The sequence below is a fragment of the Aythya ferina genome (genome assembly GCF_964211825.1).
Source record: "Aythya ferina genome assembly, chromosome: 3".
NCBI classification, from domain to species: Eukaryota; Metazoa; Chordata; class Aves; order Anseriformes; family Anatidae; genus Aythya; species Aythya ferina.
In genome coordinates, this window is record NC_140298.1 from 73,525,343 (window position 1) to 73,536,985 (window position 11,643).

General features: G+C 37.6%; 1 long non-coding RNA gene across 1 annotated transcript; it reads right to left on the reverse strand.

Annotated features, from left to right (window-relative positions):
- Window positions 1–5,005: 5,005 nt before the first annotated feature.
- LOC311435091 lies at window positions 5,006–10,906 on the reverse strand. Its single transcript, XR_014691927.1, has 3 exons — window positions 10,819–10,906; window positions 5,537–5,626; window positions 5,006–5,411 (listed from the first exon to the last, which is right to left on the reverse strand). It is a non-coding gene; the product is annotated as an uncharacterized lncRNA (long non-coding RNA).
- Between the last annotated feature and the right edge of the window lie 737 nt (window positions 10,907–11,643).

Below are 11,643 nucleotides of genomic sequence, written 5' to 3' on the forward strand. Positions count from 1 at the left end.
TTGGTCTAATTAAATCACATGTTGACTTTTTTTTTCTTAAGCAACATGTAACTAGGTCTCTTTTAACTTTATAATTTTTTCCTTAATTCATGTACCTTTTGTAAGCTCAATCAGCAATTGTTTTTTCTTTCCAGGTTCTTTATAAAAAAAAAAAAAAAAAAAAAAAAAAAAAAAAAAAGCATTAAATATTGTTGGAAAAACAGTGATCTCTTCAGAACCCTGCTAGAAACACATCTGTTCATTTATGATCCATTCCCTGTTTACAGTTATATTTTGAGATTTGATATGTCTCCAAATTTTAGTTCCTGTAATACATGCCACATTGATTTTATTTCACCTAGTTTTTAAAACATAAAGCCATTGAATACCACTTAAACATTTTACAGAAACATATTATATTGATGCCTAAGCAGTAATAACAAGCTTTATTTTCTATATACTACATGTTGATTGGTACTAGTTTAGTTATTCTCCATCTTAATGGAGACTCAGACTTCCCATTCAATTATTCTCTCCTAGACCAACAAATGTATAGATTATATCATAATTAAGATAATCCAGGTGTTCTCTTTCCTTTTTTGAAGGGTTACTTGTTTCTTCTCCAGAAGACTCAGATCATTTCAAAGTTGGGCTGAATATTAACAGCGCCATTCCAAGAGCTCCTCTAACATCTCCTTAGAAACATGTCATTTTGTGTGTGGATTTAAAATCTCCTGGGCTTCAAATACCTACTGTTTAACACCTACTGGTTACTCAGATGGAATGTATTTTATTAATCTTCCTGGAAGCCAAACAGTGGCTATAGCATTTGCTCATACACACTGCAGAGATATCTATATATTTTAGTCTTTGGTCTGGGTACCACCATCTGGGCTTTCCTCATCCAGAGCATCCAATAGAATGCTACATCATTAGCCATCAGCTGTTCACATCAGTAACACAATTGAGGGGGAAGAAGAAGAAAAAAAAGAAAAAAAAAGTCCAAATTCACCAACACTTGTACTGATTGGGCAATTCTGACAGGTCAGAGGTAATAAACTACAATTAATAGCTTGATTGGGATAGTCTTATGGTAGTGAATGAGGGAAAGACTAGTGAAGCAAAATTCCTTGATACCAAAGACATGGTCTACCAGCTATACTAGAGAAAATATATGTCAGGACAGCGTTGAAATAATGAAAACCAGAAAATTCGAGTCTTTTACTAGTTACAAAAACATGAAGGGTTAAAAGTAGTACTGTATGTAAAACTGTCATTATGAAGAAAAACATTGTGATGAATATGCTCAGGGTTACTCCAGTTACTATTGGTAACTGTAAGACATGGAGCTCTAGTCTGGGTATGATACATGGGAACTATTCATAGGGACCGGATACTGCAAAATGTGCTCTGTTTTTTTAATTAAAGTGGAGGTATTGTACAAGCCCCAGGTGAGTAATTAATCTCTACCTCCAAAAAAAATAGTCTGACAAAAGTACCTTACACCTTGCCATGTTGTCTTGTGCATAGGATCTTTGGATCTTCCTTACATAGAACAGTCCCTCTGCGTGAGGGATTTATCTTAACAGATGATGACGGAATTCACGTTTTTTGCATTTTCAGGCATCTACAAGTGGAAATCACAAAATGAGTCTGGTTTCTTTCAGTGGTGTGGTCTGGCCTGCCTGCTCCCATGAACTATTCATTTTGCAAAAATGTGGTACAAAATGTAGAAAAGCACTGCTTGTTTTCCTTCCACCCTGCGTAATGCAACCAAAATCTTGTTCTCTCACTCTCAGTCTATCCCCCTTCTTTCCTGCCTTCCTTTTTCTCTCTCTCTTTCCTGTTTGCTGGCTTGCTTTCTTTTTCACCAGTAATGGCCCAGTGCTAAGCTGGGGAAAGGCAGGAGGCATGGGGGCAGGACTGTGTTAATGCCCTAATTAAGTCTGTAGTTAGCTGATGGGAAAATGGTTGTCAGGAGAACTGATAACAAGCATAAACATGACAAGCTTGTTTTGAAAAGTCATTCTGTCACTCTGTTTACTTAGGCTACTGCATGCAGCTCCAAGCTACTGTCATATATGTTTATATTGATCCATCTGCATCACTTTTTTTCTTTCCTCCCCCCCTCCCGCCGCCCTCCCCCCTCCCCCCCCCCCCCCGTCTTTTCAGGAATATAGATAAAAGCTTCACACATCTTGCATTTCTAGAGATCAAGGAATAATTTTGTTGTAATATTCAAGTAATTAATTAGGTTAATATTAAATGTGAAATTTGACATAATTTTTCATTAGAGATATGAAAGGGTTACAAAACATGTGGATGAGTAGCAGTGTATAAAATCTGTTGTGGCTAAGACTGCAACATACCTTGTGAGTGCACAAGGTTTCTCACAACTGGAATCATAGTATGGTCCATGCTTCACTCCAGCGATGGCCAATAAGCCTTCATGATTTGTCCAAGTTGTTAGCTGTCTGAAATAGTCCTTCAGACAACTCAAGCTGTGACATACATTTCAGGATTTCTGCTTTGGAGAAACCTGTCTTGGTTTCCCAGAGTTGAAGAAATGTTACAGCATTGAAATTGAAACAAATGAGCAAGCCTTAAACAGGTTTTCTCCTGAGTCAATTCAGCATCAACACACTCCTTTCCTGGCTTCAGATCACAGCAGAAATGACAATTTAATGCTATGCATGACTCTGGAACAGGAGAGGGTTTTGTATTTGCTTCATTTGATTTTGTTTCAGCTTAGGCAAAAATAGTCAAGTTTCAAGTTAAAACAACCATGCATTGAGGTCTTCTTGTTGTTGTTTTCTCTCTTAACCACAGGTAGCTCATTACAGGTAAGTAAGATTTCACAGATCAAACTTTAATTATTTAGCTGACACAGGAGGTGTATGACTTGTTGTCTGGCTGATTTAAAGATATATTAATTACTTTAGCCTTTAATTTATAGTGGAACGGGATTTATCAGAATTCAGTTTATTTCAGACACCTAAGCAAACAATTCTAAAAGCTAAAGGATATATATATGTATTATTTTTATGGACCTAGGTTTTTAATATTGCTAATATCATGTGGGTCACAAGGAGAGATTAAACGCTCAACTTTCCTCAAGAGTCTTTTGTCACTTGGAGGGAGACCACAGTGGGATTCACCTAATCTTACTTAGCCATCAGACAGAGGTGCCTTAACTGAGCCAGCCACCCAGACATCCTCCTCACTAGTCTGTGAACAGAGACAGGCTCCTGGGGAGGGCCTGTCCTCAGCCCCCTATGGCTCAGACACCCATTTTAGGATGGTACAGGCTGCTTTCTGGAAGTGCTCGCCCACTGCCCTGACTATACACAGAATCTTCAGTCTGGACAAGACACCTCATGTTTTGTCAGCTGAGTCAAATGAGATGTATGCCATCCTGTTTTCTGGCAGCCAGACCAGGCTTTCATCCTGTATATGGATCAACTACTAGAAAGCACAGAGTATAGTTAGCTGTTATTAAGGAATGTCCAGAACACTAAACAGATTTCCTGTATGAAACACTGCTTTTATCCACTCATCTTAAACACCATATTTATAGAGGTACCTGAGTACCTTAAGTGTCCTGTGGCACTTGCTCCCACCGCACCTTCTTTGTAGGGCAGGACAGATACTTATATTCTGTCAGATACTATAGAACAGAGAGATTAAGGCTCAGGTCTACAAAACAGACTTGAGAACTGCAATAGCGCCATGACACAGCACCTCACTTTTACATGCCTGGCTTCTGTGCAAAATCTAAATCTTGATGTTAGTATTTGCTTTGCCTGTAGTTGTACAGGCAGCTTCTGGTGAAGGACTGTATTGAGGTGTTCCAGATCCTAGCCTCTAAAAATATTCTATGTGCAGATAAATGGCTATGTCCTGCCACTCCAGAACAAGTCCATCCATACATGGAGTACCTATGCATCATTTGGCATATCTCTTAATCATCGCAGCAGAAGTTTATATTCCAGTTACCCCTCCTTTCTCGCCTTTAGCCACAAACTATTCACAATTTCTTTTTTTTTCCTTCAGTGATAAAAAGTAGATTGACCCATCTTTTCCCTAGCAATGTAAAAATACAAACACAGTTATAATGCATCATAAGGGGAATGTCATATGTGTAGTCACCTGAAGCACTCGCTAGAGAAGCAGCAATTTCTGTATCACAATTAGAAGAAATATCTGAACATCACAAATATTTTTCTCAAGATTTGTGCTGCTAACTACTGTCTCCTGACCAAACACCAGCCTGAGTAATTATATCCCAAATGACCTAAATTCATTCCATCTATACTTCCAACTAGATAATTTTTATGAATAAGTGAATTCAATTATGTGCAGTAGCTAGAGCTGGTGTCAGAGAATTACTTTCATCCAGAAGTTTCCAGGTGCATTTTGTCAACTACAAGATCAATTTAACTCTGGGTTATGTCAGCCCTTACAGGCTCATGAGAAGATGCAATATATGACAGACAAGACTGTGATGAAACAAGTACCTCTGAAATCCCTTCTCTGCTGGGAAACCATGACAAGTTAAGGCACAAGTGCTGATTTAGCAGGAGAGGTGCCTAATGTAGTCATCCAATCAGCAAGATTTCTCTGCAGCCCTGACTAGACTTTGCAGCTCTCCTCTGCTGGTGAGAAGACCCCTTCAGTGTCTGAAAGGTTTCAGTGAAGTCCAATTGTCAGTACAGACAATACAGTCTTTACAGCAATAGAAGCTGTAGCCAGAGGACAGACAATATAGTCAAGAAAAGAAAGGCTAAGTGAAGAAGAATTTTCTTTTTTTTTTCTCTTCCCTCCCCCCCCCCCCCCCCCCAATGCCACCATAAGGGCCAAGAAACCTTTCCTTGATGGAAAGAATCCCAGGAGTTTCAACAGATTTTGGATAAGGTTCTACATGTTCTCCTACACAAGTCTAGAGTTATGTAGAAAAAAAAATACAAGTTGCAAATTTGTTATAACCCATACTTTCTTAATGCTAAAGAAAGCTGAGATCTACAGATAAATTATCAAACTTTATTTCCATTCTACGTGAACTACACAGGATTATGACAGAGAGAAAACTTTCATAAATTTCCTCTGATGAATGGCTACAGATGGCTAAGGTGAACAAAATATTGTTTATAATGCGAACATGACAGTTGATTATAAAAAACGCGGAAAAACACAGAAAATACATATATGCACGTAACTGTCCATATGTGTGAAATTTCTAAAGAGACTAGATTTTCCACAGAAAATGTTTACAGCTCCACAGCTGACAAGGGTCAAAAACCACTGGTGAAGTAATACTTAGATCTAATTGTATGTCTTCCATCAATGAAGAAGTCATGTGGCTAAATTCCCATCCACCTCTTTGAAGAGTTGTCCAGAGATGAAAAGGCTCTCTCTTCTGTTATCTGATTGGTCTCCAGTGATTCATGTAAAAAAAAAAAAAAATCAGAAAAACAAACAGCCTCTTAGAAATATTTCACAACACTAAATAGCTTTGTTTTTAAAGATGCTTCTCTGCAGACAGAGTTACAGACATTACCTCTGGGCAGCTGTCCAATGCTCACTCTAGCACTGAATGTTCAGGAAATGATGAATCTCTTCTTTGAAGAATTAGGTGGGATGAAGAGCTCTAGTAGGACAGTAGGGAAATTACAGAAATATCAGCTCTGTTGCTGATCAGTTGCAGTCTCTTATCAATTTTGCAAATCAGCACTTCATGTCTTAATAGAGGTATGCTCTATTATCCTTTTATACAATTTGCACCTATATTGGCTTATTCAGAGATCAAAATAATTTATACACAAACTAAGGAATGGTTAAATGGAGAAAAGGAACAAGAAAAAAGAAAAAGAAAAAAAGAAACCTTGTGCAACTGTGAGAAACATAGCAAAAGCAAAAAAATTCTAATACTTGTGTCTGAACACACATACTAATTACTGCATTAGTTAAAACAATCTGACTACGAGCTGCTTTGAACTAATATACTGAAAAAAAAGTTTCTCCAAGAAAGTATTTTAAGTGTGAGTGAGTCAATAAACAAAACAGGAAGTACAACAAAGAGTCATACCCTAAGATTTTATGTTGGAAAAATAACCTAAAAACTGACTGAGACTGAAGTATAGACCATTTGCAGGCAAAGCAACTACTTGCTGACTATACAAGCAATGATAACAAACCATGTGGTAGGAATAAAAATTTGCTTCTGTTCCCAACAGAGAGGAAGGACAGCAGATACAAAAATTATACAAGTTAAATGGTACTACCTTACATAAAGAGAGAACTTTTTTTTCCTCCTTCATAACAATCTGTGTGACTTAATGCAGGCCCTTAGAATACTATAGGCTGTAGACATCTAAGAACATGTCATAAGACAAGAATATACATCTAATTAACTGTGTGCCTTTTCACATCACACTGATAGAACAATGTAGTCAGTGTCAGTTAACATCTGCTTTGAATTACCATTCCTTTGGTTAGTTCCCAGTAAACTCATCATACTCAGGTGCTATGGATATGACTTCAGTCATAGGCTGTAGAGTAAGAAAGCTTTGTTTAAATATAAACAGGAAAGATAACATATATTTGCTACTGGAAGATAGATAATGATAGGTAGTCTTATTTTCTTATTTTTTTGAGAAAGCAGCCATAAACATCAGTGGTATTAGATGCTGACAACCAGAAATGATTAATCTTTACAAATACCATAACTGCTCACTAATATTTAATTTTTTACAAGGTTATGTCTGTAAGCATTTTTGTTTGTTTGTTTGTTTGTTTGTTTTTTGGGGGGTTGTTTTTGTTTGTTTGTTTGTTTACCTCAGCATTTGCCTCTTTTCTTTTAAAAAAGTGTTGCCAGATTTTGAGGTTTTGTTATAAATCTCACATTCATTTGTAAACCAGGTGGTAGAAGTATATGAATATATAAATATTTCATGTATTTTATTTTTTTATTTGTTTGTGTTTCCTTTTTTTTTTTTTAAAGTTTAACATACATCAAGTATAATGAAAAGGAGAGTCCAGCTAAAATATAAGGTTTTACCCAGCTAAAATATAAGGTTTTAATCTCATAATCTGTAAATTAAACATTATTGTTTTAGACAGCCTGGCTCATAACTTTCCTGAACATTTGTGTTGGCTATACAGTAACGGCTTTCTCCTACTCGACAAACCTTCATATCTTTGGGCTTTTGGAGTGAGCCCATAGTGGGCAGGTATTAATGCTAGAATGTTAAGCACTTTGGCACAAAGTGAGGAACCACCAAGAATACCAGGCAACTTGGGGCCCTAAATAACAAACCTTTTGCAATTCCAGTGCTTACCCCGTCTAATATTAAGTGCCTTATTAATTTGCCAATGTAATGGTAATTATTTAAATAAGGAATTCCCATTTGGGGATAAAGAAACCTGGTTGTATAGTTATTTTTCAGAGATGATAACCAAAACCAGAAACAAAAATCTCCCTGTCCTCTCCAAGTTTACCTTCTCTCCGAAGGGTGAAGCTGCATCTGTCTGCACTGGTAGCACACCACCCAGTGCAACAGGAGCAGATCTGTAGAGCCAAAGAGCTGGTGTTGAAGACATGAGATCTATAACATGTGGACGGGAAAAGATTCCTTTTTTTCATCCAGTGGGAAGATTTCATTCTAGGTCCAGCCTGCTTCTGTGGACTGACTGTCTGTCATGGTTGGAGTGCATTAAGAGTGTAACTATCACTTCATTTCATCCAAACCATCCATCTATCCATCCATCATTTTGGGCATTGAAATTACTCCACAATGATAATCAAAACATGGTGAAAGGGTACAATGAAAATGAAACACTGATCTAAACTGCTGTGTTAACATGGCTATAGGAGTTGAAGGATGCAACTTCCTGGCACTGTAAACCAACCTATGCCAGAGCAGTTGTGGCCCTGCCCCATGATGATTTTCCACTTCTTATTTCTCTTCCCTTATGCTGATAATGTATTTGGGTGTTTGCCCGGTAATGCACTGTTTTCAGGGTATTAAAGCAGGAAAAAAAAAATCTATTCACCTCAGCGCTCTCCCCTTCATTCCCAAGACCAGCTTAATAAGGGGGCAGATGATCTCCAGTACTCATGGTGAGAACACTCATCTGGTGACAGATTTGTTGATGAGTTGAAAGAATTCAAGGCAAGGACCATGGCAAACCTAACTGGTTTAAGATCAACACAAAGGACTGTATCTTCAGATTAGAGGCCCAATTCACCCAAGATGAAACAACAGGACACACTGCAAAAATACCTATACCTGGTATCTCCGTGGTAAGAAACAGCAGTATTTAGAGATATTAGTTCAGGCCTAAGAGTAGATATTATAATTTAGATGCTCACTATCTTGACCTTCTCTGCCATCTCTCTACTGCAGGCCGTAAATTAACCCTCAGATCCTCCTTCTATAGTTAAATTTTGTCCTTACTGGGTTATTGCCCTAAATTCCAGCCTCTATGGCCTGGCAAAAATGTTTCTACAAGAAAGCCAACAGCTTTCACCATCACCTGGCAGCATGATGAAATGTCCTGCCCTAAGTAATGCGACAGTGGAACTGATTCCTCCCTAGCTTATGCTGGTATGTAATAATACTCTTATGCATTCCCCATTCATTCCCCTCATAAAGACCTCAAAGACTGCAAAAGTCCACCCAGGAGATTTTTAGCTCTTGCAAAAAATGTCTCACTGATGGTGTTACTGTGTAAATTTCACATGGAATCATATAAAAATAATAAGAGCTTTACAAATAAATAACAGAAATATCAGTATGCTGCATTTGTTTCTGTCAGAAATCAATAATATTTGATGGTACTAACATAACAGGCCTATGTGGAATAAGTGCAAATACAAAGGCGTATACCTTGTCTCCCAAAAATAAGATTCCAACCAGCTACTTTTATAGTTCATCAGATAGGTCATCAGCATATCAGTGAAGAGATTTAACTCCTTCAGTAAGAAACCATAGGAAAATGGCTATTCAACTCTTACAATAAGTCTAATGGGTATTTTATCAGTGGTCTTAAATTTTATTTATTTTTTTTCTCAATTTTAAGGTGCAGTTTCCTCTGTTCCCACACTCTCTACTCTGTAAGATTTTCCTGTGTGCCTTATCAGACCGATAGTTTAATATACCTTGCTAAAAAACCTTGCTAACTCTCTCCTTTTAGTCATTTTGGCTTCTATATGTCATTACAAGTGTTCCCAAGAAAAAGGATGTGTTTTGAATTTATGGCTATTCTCACTGCATTATTAATTCTTTAAGTGTATTGCCCTCTATAAATGTTTAAGAGGGAGTGGTTTGCTTGTTTACTTCTCAGTATGACTCTTTCCCTATCAGTATGAATCTTCATTCATGTGTGTGAATGAGCAAAATCAAGATTTTTAACTCTTGTGATTCTTCTCCTGAATGTCACGAGTTGTTTACAAATGTCAGTGACTAAAGACAAATGAGATTTCTGATGAATGTCAGGTGGCTGAAAGGGTGTGGGAATCCTTGTGATAGACTGTTGCCTTCTCTCTTGCTTTCCTGTTCAATGCTTCGGATGTATTCACGCAGCAATGTAGTGGTATTCCTTGTTCTGCTTTTTTTCTTTTTAGTTCATCTTTTTGACCAGGAACAGGTCTTGAGCTGATGTTCTTATGAAGTTCTTTGTTTTAACCTGCTTGTTCAGCCTGGAGAAGAGGAGGCTCAGGGGCGACCTTATCGCTCTCTATGGGTACCTCAAGGGAGGCTGTAGCGAGGTGGGGGTTGGCCTGTTCTCCCACGTGCCTGGTGACAGGACGAGGGGGAATGGGCTTAAGTTGAGCCAGGGGAGTTTTAGGTTAGATGTTAGGAAGAACTTCTTCACTGAAAGGGTTGTGAGGCACTGGAACAGGCTGCCCAGGGAAGTGGTGGAGTCACCATCCCTGGAAGTCTTCAAAAGACGTTTAGATGTAGAGCTTAGGGAAATGATTTAGTGGGGACTGTTAGCGTTAGGTCAGAGGTTGGACTCGATGACCTTGAGGTCTCTTCCAACCTAGAAAATTCTGTGTGATTCTGTGAACCTCAAGATGTCATTTTTAATAGCCATCAGCTCAGAGCCCATCAGTACATAATGGTACAGGATTTTTTTTTTTTTTTTTCCCATTACCTTTAGGCACATGGAATACAAGCTGCTATTGTATTGCCTATTCCATCAATACTAGGATGTGCTTGTGAGATACTGTGAGTTAAATTTTGTCTTTACTGTCCTGAATAATTTAGTATCACCAGAGAACTTTGCCTCTTTACCAGTCATCCACCCCTTTTTCTGTTCTTTTATCTCTCTGTTGAGCAACACTGACCCAAGCAGAGGTCCCTGTGGGATTTCAGTGATGATCTCACTCCTTTTAAAGCTGACCATATATTTCTACTCTGAGTTTCCTTTGCTTTAACCAGTTTTATCCACATGAAAAGCTTCCTTATTTTCCAATTACCACTTCCTTAAGAGACTTTGGTGAGCAGCCTTTTTAGAAATTTATTTAAACTGATATTCAACTCCTTTTACAGGGCAATTTTAGATCTTCTTCACCATAATTCAACATTAGATGAAAACGCTGTAATTCTCACAAGCTTTGGGGGAATTTTGATCAGCTCTTGCTTTTTCCTGTTTTCTATAATTTATGGCACCTGTCACTGTAAAGACGATGAACTAGATAATGCAGTGTCCTTAGCTGTTAGTCTCCTTCCTTCAGGCAAGTCAACATATGTAAGACACGCAGCAGTAAAGCAGATGATTGATTACATTGTTTGTTAATTACAATGTATTAATAGTCTTATAGAGCAAACTTACATTATGTTGGTATGCTATGCCTGCTTGAAGGTGTGTTCAGCCAAATGAACAGTCAATCTCAGCGGTCAATCTAATTTCAGGGTACCTTTTGAAAATAAGGAAGAGTAACAGGGATGAGCTGTGTTCATTCATCTTTATTATGTATTACATCTGCTGCTTATTAAAGATACTGGGATGAAAGGTCATGTATTCCTTCTTTAATAGTGTTCAGTTTACATATGTATTGGTGGAGTAAATTCATATAAGTGCACTTTACTTGAAGCCATAGATACTCTTACTTCATCTCCCTGCCTTTCTCAATTCATTGCTTTTTCATAGATGGAGGTGATTAAAACTCAGTGAAAATACAAGAATTCTACATAAGAAAAAAGGCAGCAGTGCTTATGTTAATTTCTCTGCAGTCTCTCCTGAAATCTCATTTAGATGGTTTTTCAGCTGGACTTTCTAAGTGCCAAGTACTTTTAGGAAAACATTTACAAAACAGCTTCTGAAGATGGTCTTAAAAGATAAGGCTGAAAATTGTTAGTGCTTACTGAGCAGATGGAGAGGATACCACTGCAGAGATAAGAGGAAGAATAGGTATTCAGAGTGACCAGATCTAAAGTAAACAAGTAGCCTACCAACCCCTGGGCCCAAAAGAGCAGGCCAAAAAAAAAAAAAATTCAAAAAGAAAATCAATCTTCCTGCTGAAGAACTCTCAAAACACTGTCTGGAAAAAAAAAAAAAAAAAAAAAAAAAAAAAAAAAAAAAAAAAAAAAAACATCAATAGTTGTTCAGACCATAATTTGTTTTAAATATGTCAATTCTGTCTACACGGATATTAAC